This window comes from Heterocephalus glaber, unplaced genomic scaffold (genome assembly GCF_053883595.1).
Source record: "Heterocephalus glaber isolate CG9 unplaced genomic scaffold, H.glaber_assembly_v1.0 deba00000594, whole genome shotgun sequence".
Lineage (NCBI taxonomy): Eukaryota > Metazoa > Chordata > Mammalia > Rodentia > Bathyergidae > Heterocephalus > Heterocephalus glaber.
The window spans coordinates 29,364,061-29,380,568 of NW_028258151.1; the positions used below are offsets into that span (position 1 = coordinate 29,364,061).

General features: G+C 37.2%; 1 protein-coding gene across 25 annotated transcripts in view; it reads right to left on the reverse strand.

The window, feature by feature from the left end:
• Lrrc4c (leucine rich repeat containing 4C) overlaps positions 1-16,508 on the reverse strand; it is a 1,178,862-nt gene that overhangs the window by 956,112 nt on the left and 206,242 nt on the right. For 23 of the 25 annotated variants that reach the window (XR_015448996.1, XR_015448995.1, XR_015448997.1 and 20 more), the window contains one exon: positions 15,479-15,681. The exons of the other annotated variants lie outside the window; for them this stretch is intronic. The gene's annotated coding sequence lies outside the window, so the exon portion shown is untranslated. The remainder of the gene's footprint in view (positions 1-15,478; positions 15,682-16,508) is intronic. 25 annotated transcript variants of the gene reach the window in all.

A 16,508-nucleotide genomic window follows, 5' to 3' on the forward strand; every position in this document is an offset into this window, starting at 1 on the left:
AGTTGCTTTGGTAACCAGGATTCAAACACTGGACAGCTTAGATGTAGAATTGTAATTATAAGCCTGAAGTTTTGCTTAAAAGTACAGGGGGGAAACATTTTTTTTCCTGACGTTGTTGGTTTTAGAAGATTAACATAAAAACAAAGTTCAAACTTTATTTTGGTACCTCAAAGAATTTTTGTATTCCACATTATAGACCCAGAGATACAAAGACCACAGAAGCTACTGCAATGAATGAAGTAGGTTATAGTGGCTAAGCATAGTGCCACTGCAGCTAGATTAGCTGAAACTAGTCCTAGCTCTATAACTCCCTGGGTCACCTTGGATACCACAGTTCATCTCTCTGTGCCTCAGGTTTTTTTGTCTGTTGAATGTGAGCATTAAGTGAACTAATGTAGGGATATACCTTACAGTGGCATGTGGAATAAGGTAAACCATTAAAAAACGGAAGATGTGCCAGTATCGCTGAGACTCTATTTGTAAACACAACATGAAGAGCCCATTATGTCTGCCCTTCAACACAGCCAGTGGGAGGATATCTTCTGGAGAAGTCACTGACAGGTGACGTTTGGGAGAAGTAGGAGGCATTTACCAGACACATCATTTTCTCTGTCTCAGCCACATGCAATCGTTAGATTGGAATGAGCCCTCACATTTCTTCCTCCAAATGATAGATGGCGAAACTAAAATAGGTTCTCTTCAGATAATGTTTTTGAGTGACCAGCTGGTAGAGACAGGAAAAGCTATTTCAGCGAGACAAGAGCCTTCAAGAACAGATTTAGAGAGAAAGTATTATCCTTGTCTTCTAGAAATAGAAGTGCCAAGTTGCAGACTGCCTGAAATTAAGATTATTCACACATTTATTTTATTGTTCAGTGAAAGAGGAAATGATGCAATGTAGATGGGAGAAATGGCCCTGTCAGTTTTCAACTTGGCCAACTAGCCTGCTGAAACCAGTGTTAGATCTTAATGGGAACTTTGTCCCACTTTCAGGACTTAAGCACATGGAACTGAAGAGCCTATGGAGTGGCTGAGGCAGAAGCACTCAGGGCCACCATCACTAGCAGCAGAGAGCATCCAGACAGCCCAGCTCTTACCTAAAGAACAAGCACAGGGTTGGAAGCCAAGCAACATGACTCAGAGAGAGACACTGCCTCCTCCTAGGGGAACGATACAGTTCTCAGTCTCCTGGCTTTTAAGGATACAGTTCTCAGTCTCCTGGCTTTTAAAGATTGACTCCACTTTCCTTTCTAGAATTCTACCCAGAGTTCAGACACCATGCAGGGTGGCATTATCTAATATCGGTAAAACTGCTTCAGTTGGTGGGTAATTTTTTCTTCATGTTTTTTTTTTTTTAAATGCAGTTATAGTGAACACATTTTATATGCTGTTGATCTTTCTTTTTCTCCCTTCCTTCCTTCCTTCCTTCCTTTCTTTTTTCCTTCCTTCCACTCACTCCTACTGAACATTTGCTACATATCAGGTACTATGAAATATAGTATGAACAGTGCAGAAAAGATCTTGCTCTCTGAATATGAGGGAAGAAAGACAATGTACAAGGAAAGACATGAATAAATAAAATGTTTGTAAGGCATGACAACTATACTCCAGAGGTGAGATATGATGCTAATCACCCTGGAGAGCTGTCTGCTTTAGATGACATAGTAAGAAATGACCTTTGTAAGAAGAGGACTTCAAGTAGAGACATAGTTTGCAAAGGTGACCAACTACATATACATCTAGAGTAAAAGCCACTGAATGTGTTCTAGAAACATAAAGGAAGCGTGCATGACTGGAACAGAGAGGACCAGGAAGTAGTGAGTTGAGATATGGTCAGAGACTTCGGTGTGGATAGATTGTGTGTATAGACCATAGTTGTTAGATCGATATTTATTCCGAACATGATAGAAAACCAATAAGTAAGCAGGGCATTTTCATGGTTCAATTTATATTTCACTCAGAACACTGCATGGAGAATGAGTTGTTGGATAAGAATGAAAACTATGAGACCAGTTGGGAGACAACCGCAGTCTTCAAAGTAAGAAATAACAGTTTAAATGCTCAGGGATAATGTATTATGGTTTGTGTGCAGATGTTCCCCCCAGAGTCTCATGTGCTCATAGATAGGGCTTTTCAGAGCCAGCTGGATCTAAGGTATGTGATACTAAATTAGTCTACAGAGTGAAATTAGCATATTCTGGGCATAGTTGAATGGATTTACTGAAGACAGAAGCCCCACCCTGAGTATGGTGGCACCACCCAAAAGGCTTGGAGCCCAGAGGGCATATAAGAGAAAGGGAGGCTTACTGCTCGGTGCCTTCCACCTGTTTTGCTATGGACTGTTTCCTCTCTGATGCTCCTCTGCCCTCCCAGCCTGCCTTGGAGCCTGCTGACTATGGACTGAAAGCTTTACAAACTGTGAGCCAAAATAAACCTTTCTCCCATTAACTTGTGAATATTGGGTGTTTTGTTGAAAAAGTGATGGATACATAATTGAAGGTCATTTTACTTAACTGTTATACCAAATATACAAAGGGTACTTTATATTTTCCCCATCGTTTGAGCATGAACTAAAAAAAGCTGCCTAAAAGTTACGTAGCTTCTATGAGACAGGCTGAACTGAAGGGTATGAGGCTCAAAGGCATGTTTTCCTCCCAGTATATACCCCTGCTAGTCCTTTTTTGGTGGGGTTGGCAAAGCAACTTTAAATGAGGTTTAGGAATCCTTATCACTCAGTGATCCTTGCTATGGATTTGGCAGTGCTGTTTCCTAAGCATTAGGAAACTTAATTTTTATGACAATTTTATGAAGTAAATGCTATTATTATCCTCATTTTACATATGCATAATTGGAGTCTTGGAGAAATTAAGCTAGGGAATGTCGAAGGCAGATTTTAAAGTAGGCAGGTTAGCTCTGAAGCTATGCACTTTATCTCCAAGCTACTTAAGACTAAACCTTAGCTGGCCAGTGTTTCTACGTTGACATGGTATGCTATAAATGCATCCAGAAAAAAACAGCCACCATTCAAATTTTAATTGTGAAAAATAGTTACACAAAACAGAAAAGCATTTTTTAGCAATTTCATGAAAATGCTAAAGATTAGACAGGCAGAGCGTCCCCCATACTTCAGCAGGAAATAGGAGAATTTCTCTAAAACACAGTGAACAAAGGATTTGTCTTTTAACCATTCTACAGTGTCCAAATCAACATTTCCAGCAGGTTGGCTTTTTCTAGTATAAATGTAAGAGGAGACAGATTGAAATGCCAAACTGAACTGCTCAGTGTTTTACCAAAAGCTGTTTCTCACAAGCAGCCACTACTCAAATATATATTTGTTGTATGGCTTCCAAAAAAATTCCACAAGTTGGGTTTGTAGGGTCCAAAATTAATCAAAAAAGTCTAATATTACAGCAGAAGAAAAGTGGCCTACAAAAGCCCTCCTTCATTTTCTGGGAAGACTCTAGGAGCCTCCTGTCAAAGTGCCAGACTCACCTTGAATAGCTGTGACCTTGCTCACACCTTTGCTACTGCATTACATCTATATTCCCCATGTTTTCACTGTGACCTTAACCACTTGCTTTTGAATTTCTCTGCTATTTCCATATGCCCTTTCATTGCCCTGGGCCCCATTATTTTGATATGTTAAATTCAGCTAATTTAGGCTTTTCAAGGACACAGTTTTGAAGCCTCCAAAGCTTGAGTATATTAGAAGATAAATGGAAATAGATAAGTTGGAAGTTTCCATCTGATTACTTTATTACCACTAATAATATTGAGATATTATTTGAGAGTTTAATCTCTCTGGTTCTTCATAACAAAGGTGAACACTAGTATCACCATTCTATTTCTTTTAGGAGTGTGAAAGCAATGTAATCAGAATTTGGACCATAGCTGTCTGTTTCTACACTTAGTCTACTATCTTATACCTATATTGTAAGTATATATAATGGTGCACATTATAACATAGTGTCTGTTTTATCACATATTTTAGTGTATAAACTAAAATATATGTTCTATGTATCCCTGCCAGTACCAACTCCTTTTTCTCCCTAAAAAGATTTGCAACATTCTATACATTTTGTACAGTTGGGTTAATAGCTATCTAAGGACTTAAGTCAGATTCTCATCCAAGATGAAAATTTATAATCACTGCAGAGCTTTTAAAAATCTAGATATTCTGTCCTTGACTGGGAGATTCTGACTGTTCTGAAATAGCCCTGAACACCAGTCTTTTTAAAGTTTTCTTCTGTCTCTTTAGTGCTTATAAAGATCCAGGGCCTGGAAAACAACTACCCTGAGTCAGTGAACATAATCTTACTTGTTACGGATCAAATGGTGTATTCTTACTTTTCACACACAGAAACTCTAACCCCAATGTAACTACATTTTGAGATAAGGATTTTTTAAAAGTATTTGAGGCTAAAGAGGTTTTAAAAGAAAGTGGAGATCTATTATGCAAGAAACAGAAGAGATACAAGAAATATCTTCTCTCTCCCCTACTCTCTCTCCCTGTCTGTCTCTCTCCCTCTCTCTCTGTATCAGACAGAGAAAAGATCTTGTAAGAAAACAGCAAGAAGCAGCCATCTGCAATGCAAGAAGAGAGGCATCAGCCCAAAGTCATCTTACTGGTACTGGTACCTTCATCCTGGGCTTTCAGCCTCCAGTGATACAAGAAAACAAATTTCTATAAAAGCCAGTCTGTTGTATTTTTGTTTGGGCAGCCTAAGTGTAATAAAAAAATAAATTAATTAAAGAACAAAACAAAAGACAGATAATAAGAAACAGGGAGATAGATCTTTTGCAAAGGGAAATGAGACCAGGAAATGAAGGGAGGGGGGAAAGAGGAGAGAAAAAGGGGATGAAGTTAGATGTGTTATGTGTATGTACAGACTCCCCATGATGAATGTAATCATTATGTACTGCAAACGTATACTAATAAAAAGAAAAAAAAAGATGTAGGTGATGTGGAGTGGGTTATCAATACTGTAACAAATATCTAAAACCATACAGGTGGCTTTTGAAACTGGATGATGAGTAGAGATTGGAAGTTTTGAACTGCATGTTACTAAAAGCTAGTTCCCTTGAAAGGACTGTTAGTAAAAATATGTTCATCGATGGCAATTCTTGCAAGTGCTTAGATTAAAAAAAAGGAGAGCCATAGAGAGAGCACCAGTCATCTAGGAGGATAGATGCACTATCATGAACAGAGTATTGGTAGAAGTACTGCCATTAAAGCTGTTTCTGGTAAGGTCTCAGACAAAAACTGTCCATTAGAAATGGGAAGAAAGACAATTCTTGGTACAAAGTGGTAAAGGATACAGGTGAACTGTAATTTAGTGCTACCTGGAAGGTAAAACTAGAACAAATTGGATACTTAGCTGAAGAGATTTTCTACAAAGGATTAAAGGCATAAGCTGTTATTTCATTACTGATTGTAGCAAAATGTGAACAAGGAAAGATAAATTGAAGGAATTGTTAACCAGCAAAACAAAAGGACAATAAAACTTGAAGATTTGGAAAATTGTTGGCCAATATACATTTCAAAAACTGTGAATGCATATTCTGGATGGAACATCAAAGGTGTGGTTGGACAAGGCACAATTCACTCCATAAAGAGATTACTGAGAGGGCTTAGGAGCCATTTCAACTGAAGCCAGGAACAGAAATAGAATTATTCCAGTGGAAACACTGCCAGCTGGAACTAAGGTAGGGAGAGATAATTGGAAGGAAGGCTGTCAGACTTCAGGGACTACAGGATGGGGCAATAAAGCTGCCTGAGTTTGAATGCATGTTGGCCTTCAAGTATGAACAAACTAAGATATGAAAATACATACAGGAGAGATGGTAGGAGATAAGAAGACAGACATTGGAAATGAGGAGGAGGAATGGAGGAGGAGAAGTAAGGGAGAAAGGATCAAAAATGATTAAGATACGATGTAGGCACTGATTCTCCAAGAGGAGCACCACTATTCTGCATTACAAAGGTACACTGATTTAAAAAAATAAAGGGTAGAATGATTCCAGGAGCAATTCAGGGATCAAGAGGCTGCTGTCCTCACTGTGGCCTGGGGAGCAAGCCTGTTTCCTCCTCAGTTTAGAAAGTGGGGCCACCTCCATGGTTTCAGGGAGCTAGAAAGCCACTGTCCAGTGTCCCCAGGTTAAGGTCCCTGCCCAAGTTCTCTTGGGGGGCACCACACAGAATGGAGGGGCCAGGGCCACAATGAGGCTCTGAGAGGTGGAGAGTGGGAGTTTGTCCTCTAGAGCTGTAGGACAATGCTGCCACCATAGAGGTTCTGGAGTGAATGACAGCCGGCCAAAGAAGAATCTTCTAGGGCCTTAAAAGCAAATGCCACTTGCTTTGCTAGATCTGGACTTGCTTGGGACTGGTTACCCTTTCTGTACCCTAACTTCATTCTTTTGGAATGTGAGTGCCCAAAATACACCTGTCCCCAACTGTACTTTGGAATTACAAACTTTGTCTGGTTTTATTGACTCATAGCTGGAGATTATTTTTCTCTCAATATGCATCTCAAGTCTCATGCATCTCTAACGTGGTTGACATATTGATATTTGAATTGATTCTACAATGGGGTAGAACTTTTCAGTCTCTTCAGGTCGGGTGAATGTTTTTTCCATATATAAGGATTTTAAATTCTGGGGATGCATAGAGGGTTGTTCAGATTGTGCTGTACCCTCAAAAATTCAGCTGTTGAACCCTTAAAGCATCAATGTGTCTATAATTTGATATAGGATTTATAATAAGTAAGTTCATAAAGGTGGGACTTTAATACCATTAAGTGGTATTTTTGTAAGAAAAAGAAATTATACTTTCTCTGTCTTTGTCTCTCTCTCTTCTTTCCCTCTCTGTCTTTTGCTCTCTCTCTCTCTCTCTCTCTCTCTCTCTCTCTCTCTCTCTCTAATCCAGCTAATATCCTTGCATTTCTTGCTTCTAGAACTGTGAAAAAAATTAACAAATTTCTGTTATTTAAGCCACACAGTGTATTGTATTATGTAATGCTTCTTAAGAAAAAGAATAAAATATGGGTCACAGTGATTATTGTGAGCTGTGGGTTGGTAAACACTCCTAGTACCTGCATGCGAATAGAAAACCTGTAGTCCAGTTGTTGGCATCTATACCTCTGCTCATCAGGAACACAGCCTAAGAACAAAGCCAAACACAATAAAAAGACTATGAAAAGAAAGTGAACTTCACAGTTGACAGTTTCTCACCTCTACACAGTTAAAGGATATGAAGGAGCTCTACTTAGAAAGAGCTGGATGGTATTCCAATACGACTTGGGGAATTCTTATGAATTACTCCATTGCAAGGTAATGGAGGTAATGCAAGGTAATGCAGGTAATGCAAGGTAATACAAGGTAATTGGATTTTGATCTTTCCCCTCTAGCACCCCCTATTGGATGCTACTGTGTCCGCAATTTGGTTCTAGTTACTGTGAGGTCAAATGATCTTCATCCTTTGTTTTGTTTATTTGGTTGGTTGGTTTGAGATGTGACCAATGATCTTTCTGTGTGAGAGCAGGTCTGGAATAAGGGAAAGGTTATAACTGGTCCTGGCACCAGAAAAAATCGTGGGAATTTGAGGAAGGCAAAATCTCATTTTCCACATTTTTTCCTAATCAATATCACATTGGATCTTGGGTTTTCCTAGTGAGCTGTAACAATTTTGAAAATGCATAAGGGTAAAATGAAGTGTTAGGCAGACTACTCTGTTAAGAAATTAATCAAGGGCTGCAGGACAGTGATGATTCACTTTTCATAGCACAAGTTAAAGCTAAATAGTTGCCCAATATCTTTGTTGTGCTTAGAATATCCAACCTCAAATAAAAACATAGGTCTAAAAATTATTTTGTACTAGCCAGGTTAGGCTTATAATCCCAGCACTTGGGAAGCTGAGGCAGGAGGATTGCAAGTCCCAGGCCAGTTTAGGGAACTGTGTGGGACCCTTGTCTCAAAATAAAAATAAAAATTAAAATTAAATTTAAAAAGACTGATTATGTATCTCAGTTCTCCATATGTTCAATCTCAAGTATTCCCCTATCAAAAAAAAATCCTGTTACACTGAATTCAAAATCTTTGTTCAACATAGATCAGGCTTATAGCTTGGGATGTTCACTTTCCTTCTCTGCTCAGAGATGTTTAAAATAAAGTCACCTACAATGCTTTCTGAAGTAGTAAATGGGTTATCATTCTAGTGATTTCTGGAATAGTGCTAGGCTATGAACTTCTGAAATGTTATACGATTCTCTCATTTATTTCTATCCTAATTTTTGTTCCTATACTTAGGTTACTAAAAGTTAAAATCTGAAACTTAGTTTCCATATATTATAAAGTATATGAACATTCACAATAGGGATTATTATGAGGTGTGAGTAACTGTTTCTTGAAATAATTTGGTAACATATCAAGTACTATGATGATGTTTCTTTTATATAGGAAGATGGACATTACTTCCCACTTGAGACCTGTTCTCATATGAAAATCTCCCTTGTATAAACAGCTGTGAGCTGATGTGATGCAAATTGACAGAGAAAGAGTTAACACACTCTTTTTAATTTAGTGTAAGCATCTATCACTGAACAACAGGCGATACAACTGTACGTCTAATCCTACTCCCTTCACATCCCCTACCCCATAGCAGATGTGTCACACACAGCGAAAGTTTCCCTGCTCTAAATTTGGAGTGATCACACTGCTTGAGTTGCAAAGTTACTTGCTCTCAAAGTTATATGAGATTAAATCATAACAGACATTGCATATTAGAGAGTTAATAGATCCACGCATGTTGCAGCAAAGGGTGGGATAAATACACACTCCCCTGCACACACTCGGCACCCTTCACATCTGTCTTCTCTTTGAATTACTCAGGTGCTAGCCCAAGAGCCTTAATGAAACCAGACATAGACAGAATTACCTTCTCTTAAAACTGGAACAATCACACTTCAACTTGCATTAATTCCTTTCTTGAAGATCTTAACTGGTACAATACAGGACTCTGACAGCACGTTTTGACCTCCATTTGTTATTCTCCTTTGTTCATTTTGTTATTAGTGTGATTTGATCCCATTACAATATCCTTATACTAAATCTTCAATTATTGAAAAGACACGTAAAGCTTTTAGACCCACTTGTTTCCCTATTTTTCATGGTTGGCTGTCAGAATTTGTGGCCTACAGGTGTATGAATTACCAACATGCCACACTTAGCTAGGTGAAACTTTGAAATCTGTTTTTAGTGAGAAAAACTGAGTATCCCCAGTTTCCTCCAGACAAAGAGGATATGAAGGACATCTTCAATTGCTGCTGGCAGTCTGTTCACACAAGGAGGTATAATGGCAGCATAGCTGTATAGAAGACAACCACCTCTAGGGTTCCGAGGCTATTTAGTTCCTAGTTAATTCCTGAAGTACAATTCCCGGTCTAGAAGACTCACCAGGCAGGAATCAATGACTATCAAAATCCTATACATTTCTTAACAACAAATAATAAATCTTGAGAGTGGTTGGCAACAACCTATTCTTGAAAACAAATGTTTACGTATGTTGTGGTTTACTTCAAGAAACTCAATAGTCATTAATGATAGAAATGTCAAATAAAAATGAAAAACTGAAAATAGAGCTACAATTTTATTTAGCTATCCCACACCTTGATATAGTCCTAAAGAAATTAAAGTCTGGTTACTATAGTAATACCTCCATATACATATTTACTATGGCACACCTTAAAATAGCCAAGTTATGGAACCAACCTAGTTGTCCATCAATAGATAAATGAATGAATAAAGAAAAAAAACATATATATATATATATATATATAAAATTCAGCCATAAGGAAGAATGAAATTCTGTCATTTGAAAGAATATAGATGGAACTGAAGATCAAGTTAAGAGAAAGAAGCCAGAATCAGAAAGACAAGTATTACCCTAAGTATTATATGTCCTCCCTAATATGTGGAACCTAAAAAAGATGACATGAAGGTAAAAAAGAGACTATTATTAGGCAAGAGGAAGGGAATAAGGGAGCAAGAAAGAGAAACATGGGGGAGAGTAATAGGAAGCATAGATATAATCAAAATATATCCATTGAAGTCTAATATTTTGGAAAATTGATAGGCACAAATAAACCAGTATGCTTAGAAAAGTTTAACATGAAAAATTTATGATGATACATTTTTTAGTCATAACTTCCTTATTTCTTGTTCCATTTTCCATATTTGATTTATACATATATACATGTATTACTCTTTGTAGAAGTTCTATTGTGATATAATGTTACCCTTTCAAAGTGTATATTTCAGCAGTTGCTAATATCTTCTTGGGTTGTATAATGATCAACAATAACTAAGTTAGAACAGTTTATCACTTCAAAAATAAATTCATACTCCCTGGTAAGTCTCCCTCAATTTCTTTTGCCCTAACTATTGGAAACCATTCATTTATGCTTTTGTTGCTGTGGATGTGCCTGTTTTTGACAATTTATACAGAGTCCGATAACAGCTGCCCGGGCTTCACTCCTTGAGCACTATTTATGGTGCAACATGTATCAGTAACTCATCCCCATTTAATTTTCAAATAAATATTAATTGTCTGGATATACCACATTGTATTAAACTAGTTTTCAGTTGAGAGACACTTGCTTTGTTTTCACTTTGGCTTATTGTGAATAATATTGCTTTCTTACGAGATTTTGTGTAGGTCTATGTTTTCAAATATTGGGGCCTATATCTGCAGAATTTCTGTGTCATGATATTACAATTATTATTTTGAGCTGTTGCAAAATTGCTTTCCAAAACCCTTTGATTTCAAAATCCCCCTATGTATGCAATTAAAAACTAAAAACAAAACAACAAAATCTTACTTATCAAAATTACCTTGACTATCTAATTTTGCATGCTGTAAATATGAAAGCCACAAGTTTCTTTTTTCGCCTTCTTTAAAGATAGCCAACCTACAGCATCACCTTGTTATTGCAAGATGTAGGCTTTGCAATTTTTCATTTAAAAAAAAAGTTTAACTTTTCCATTGCCTTTATACTTTTAAACCAAACTGGAAACCAGAAAGATTTAAAACATTACAGGGAATACAGGACACAAAGAAAATAAGAGTAGTGGAGGTAGCTAAGTAAACCAGTTACTAAGCAAGCAACATTCACTTTACATTTTTATGTCAAAGAGGTAAAATGACAGTGAGAAAAACAACTTTGAGATAAATAAATTTCACAAATTGGGAGTTTAAAATTAGATGTTGCAATAACAGTGACATTTTCCTCTTTAAATACATTCTTAAAACCAAAAGAGGTAGGTAGAAGCTGGATACAGATTTCACTAAATGCCAGTACTTCACAGAGCTCAGTGTGTGAAAATCCAGCTGTTCTTTTCTGCTTCGTACACTCACAGCCAATAGTGGCAAAATGCTGCTTTCCTTATTTGCTGACAGTCGTGCTGCTGATGCAAGAGGCAAAATAGCATTTCTCTTCTGGGCAATGTTAATTATGGAGTGCTGACAAGAGCTCAAAAATAAATACAAGTCCTCCTAGTCAATGCCCTACATCAGTATGATACAGAAAATAAAATATACTGACAAGTATGAAAGAAGTATGCATTTCACACAATATCGCTTCCTTCTTAATAAATGAAAAGATGCACAGTGGATTCAAAAACCAATAGCCATAATAGGTTATGTCAGAAAAATAACTGTGAGATCTATCTATATTTTTAACTTATATTGCTCATTTCTCTCTTCAAAGCAGAAAGAATAGGTAACTCTCCTTTTTTCAGAGGGTTTGAGGGCAGCTCAGAGAGGTTAAAGGACATGGATAATAAGTAGCAGAATAATAATTTTACTCAATGCTTTCTTACTATTTTTCTACTTTCTACTTTCTACAGGCAGAATCTCTATACACACTGCAGCAATTTTCAAATTATTTTTAAGAGCAATGAGTTAAGATTGTTGAAATGAGTCATATGACAAATGGAATGTAACACCACTACCTAATGCCTTAGGCAGAGCACATTTTCTGTTGGAGATTAATTTATGACACAAAAACATTTAGAAAACTTGGGTTTTCTTGCCAGGGGTTAGCAGTTGTTTGGTACCTACTATCAAAAATATTAGGAAGATTCAGGTATTTCTTAATAACTATTGTTAAGGCAAAACTTTAAACTAAGTATTAATATTTTCATATTTAAAAAGGAAGAAACTATGAGTAATGACAAGTAGCTTACCTACTGTCAAACAACAAACAAAAGAAATGTTTTATATTTTGAACTCAAGTTTGTAGAAACACAAAGCCATACTCTTCAATAATGCTAGCTTGATAATATGTATTTAACCTTTAAAAGTCTGATGGTTCTTTCAATCAGTAATCATACATCTAGAGTTGTATCCTAAGAATAGAATCAAGGACATATGCTATGATTTAGCTATATAAATTTTTCATAATTTTGGTCATAGTTGCCAAACACTGAGACCACCATCTTGACTAAAAATGAGTGATTAAATTAAATGTGTTGTATCCATAGAAGGGATAGTGTACAACCATTGAAATTTTTGTAGTACCAAATTATTTCTTGGAAAAACAGTATTATAACACTTAACCTTCTTGGTGATGTTTACATATCCCATTAAATTTAGTAAAACATTACATTTTTGGTGATGTGTGTCCTCACTCTGGTCAAATTCCCAGTAAAATGAGGCTCATTTCCTCTGTGAGCCCATAATAGATCTCCATTTACAACACACGGAATTACACCTAGTTGTTTGTGTATTTATCTTCCTCTTCTAGAATATGACGTGCTCAATGTCAGAGCACCAAATTTCGTCACTTTTAATAACTCAACCCTGTTTAACACAAAGTAACATGAGGTCTTCAATAAATATCTGAAAGGCTAAATGAATAAAATAAGCGAACAACTCTTTATCAGGTTGCTCAATCTGCTTCCTATAAGAATGGCACAGAACAGGATAAAATCTGTAGCTTAGGGGCAGAAACTGTCAGAGTTACAAAGAGAAGGTGTCAATTTCGGGTTTCCACCTTCTTTTGGCTTGGTTCTGCTGTACAGCACAGAGAGGAGGCCATGACTTCAACACATCTGTAGCTCACATACTGTACAGCAAGGCCATAGCCCAAGTTAATGCACAGTTTCTAGTGTGGGATTCATGAATTTCCATAGGATACATTAGTAGATTCCATCAAATATATCTCATAACATTTTGCTCAGAAAATTTTGTAGGTTTTTATTTTATTATTTTGCCTTATAAGGATTTTTTATTTACTTAGTAATTGGATGTAAAATGTTTAAACTACAATGATACAGTCTATGTTGTATTCACCATACGGTTAGAACCAGAAACCATTTTAACTACTCAAGGTCTATTTTTTTTATTAAATCAGGAGTTTAATTTTTGTTTTCCTCGAGTTAATTTTTAAATCAAAGCCTATTAAAACGTAGTTAATGTGCAGCTTTGTTCATTATCCCTCTATATACATTGCAGGCACACACACGTACTTCCAGCAAGATTACAAACATTCCTGTGAGAACAAGAAAGGAGAGCTGCTACATGCAGTTCAGGGAGGAGGAAGATCCCTTTCACCCTTGGCATCTGCACAGTCAGTATTTTCACATTATCTAAAGAAAGCCAGAGAGTGGGTCATCGGGAAGGAAGTGAAATGGAGAAGGGGCAGGAAAAGAGAAAGAGCAGCAAAGCAACTTTACAGAAGCCAGAATCTGAAGACTTGCCTTCAAGTAATACTCAAGACATCTTGCCACCTTCTTGAACTTCACTGGGGTGTTTATGTGCTGCTACATAAAAAACGGTAGCTGTATTTAAAGCTGCTACATTTTTCCATTGTCTAAAGGAAATCCTCTTTGTTTGCCTTGGTGCTTTCTGCTCCAGCTGAGACATCACACACCGTGGTTGAACTCTGCCTACAACATTAGGCTAGACCTTCTGATGAGGAAAACACGAGATTATTCTAGTCCTCATAAACTGTTGAATTGGGGAACATCAGGAAAGGAGCCAGCTGAGGTGTCCTAGATGCAGCTGGGTTTGTTGCTGTCTGTATGGCCCATGCCAGGCATGGGCTCATCTCGGCTATATCGCAAAATAAGCCAGGACATTTTCACAATTTGAGGACCTAAGAGGGAGGACTAGAGAGATTCCAGGAAACCGGTTACAATAAGACAGAAAACACCTCCTCAGGGCCTTGAATAAGTGTTTTTGTTTGATCCACACTGGATTTTCATTAAGAAACGACTAGAGAATTTTAAACATTCTCTTTAGAATGATTAAATACAGAAGCTCAAATCAGCATTTGTATCCTTTCTTACTTGGGTAGATTGCCTTGTAAGGTGGACTTTTGTGCACTAAGTGATTGATATAACAGTAATGAAAGCGTTTCATGAGTGTTTACTTTGTGCCAGTAACTTACTATTCTACATGCTTCCTATGTCCAAACTCACTGATTCCAATAAGCTTACGAGATCAGTCCTATTTTTATCATCATTTAATTCAAATAAGGAAAACAACAGAAGATAAATTAACCCTTAAAAGGGCATAAAACTAGCAAATAATGGCTTATGATCAAAAAATATGAAATATCTTCCCAGAAGGTAGAGTTATAAAAGCAGGACTTTCTCTGGTTCACTCCTAAACAATATCCTCTTTTTCTGAGAGGAGCGTAAGACGCTATGTGATCAAAACAGTGCATGCTTTCTGAAGAAGTTTGTAGTTTTCAACGGACTCAACTCTTCCTCCAGTACACACACACACACACACACACACACACACACAATTCTATACACCTCAGTGTACTTTTAACTACAAAATTTTAAACAATTCTATTTTGGAAATATTATACCTTTTCATTGAGAACCACATAATTAGGATGGGTTGATGCAAATGATCCCTTTCCTCATCTCCTTGCATGTATCAAATTCAATAAATAAACACAACTAAGATCTAAGTGAACATATTAAATATCGTGATATTCAAAGAAAACTGAAATAATTTACTGATTAATTTGCACATGAAAAGACCTTGGCCTTGAAGAGACACAGCTGCCATCCTGTCTTCTCTGCAGAGCCAAGCTATTTGCAAATTAAAACTCAGAACTGGTCACAGGCATCCCAGGCATCCTGAGAGAATGTGGGTGAGACAGAAAAAAAGCTGAATACAGAGAGAGCCCAGGCCAGACTCAAGTCCTAGACTTTTAGCACACCGAGGGATGGGACGCTCATAAATGCTGAAAGACTGAAAAAGATCAGACCTGGAAGCTATGATTCTCCTAATACCACAGAAATCTGAGCACCAACTTTGGAAATCAGCTCCCAGCTGTGTCAGGGAAAAGCCAGTGCTTCACTCTCCAGACCTACAAGTCCTACAGCTCCATGCTGGGCCCCTTTTAGTCTGGTTTTTGGGTTCCCAGTCCCTTGTGCTATTGGCATTGAGAAAACTGCTCACCTGTTACTTCTCTGTCTCTGTCGGTTTTCTCTTAAAAAAACAACAACAAAAAACCACCGGTCCAGGCTGACGTGTGTGTATTCAATGCATTCGTTGTTGATTACTTGGAATTAGATGACCATGGACACATTATGAATTCTCTGAGAGGCTCAGTATCCTCTTCATCAAATACGGATAATGACAGTAAGCACTTCATTCGGTTTCTGTGAGGATTAAATGAGATAAACTATGTCAAGTGTTTATCATAGCACCCAGACATCATGAACATTAGAAAATACTGCCTGCTTCTACAATTTAGGATTCAATTGCAATACACACACATGCATATATTATATAATATATACATATGGAATTTATTATTCCTCAGGGGAAACTAAAATATAAACTTGGGGGCTTTCACAAAATACATAGCCATTATTCTACAGTGTGTAACCCCACTGTGTACATACTGAGTCTTAGAAAACCACTGAAGGAGTCTGGATTTTGGATCAGAGAACAGAGAACTATCATATAGATGAGAGTTATATTCAAGTGAGAAGCAGACACCTAATTAGTAAGCATGCATCTGTTTACACCTTCTAGAAAAGGAACAAAATGAGAGGGTATGAGAGAAAAGCAGCCTCAAGAGCCTCACTTTCTATACCAATTATTCATCCATCCACCCACGTACCATTTCTTTTATTCAACAATCACATATTGCAAGGCCTTTTGCTAGTCACAATGAAGGGATAAGAAGAGATTCAGGCCAGCACTAAAAAGTAAGAATTGGCTTGTCCAAAATTATTCCCTATATGCTGGTCCCAAAAAAGGGGCTAGGCCTGGTAGATTTTATAGATGAAATTTGTAGCAAAGTGTTTAAGGCAATCATTTCTGCTAAAAACTGAGTCTAGTCAAGTAATCTACATCCTGTGCTCTTCCTCCTATGATTTCCAGTAAGCAGAACAAGACTTGAATCCAAGACTATGCCATACACACAATTTACAGATTCCAGCTCCTAATCAAGCTTTCTTAGTGTAACACAGCTTCTCGG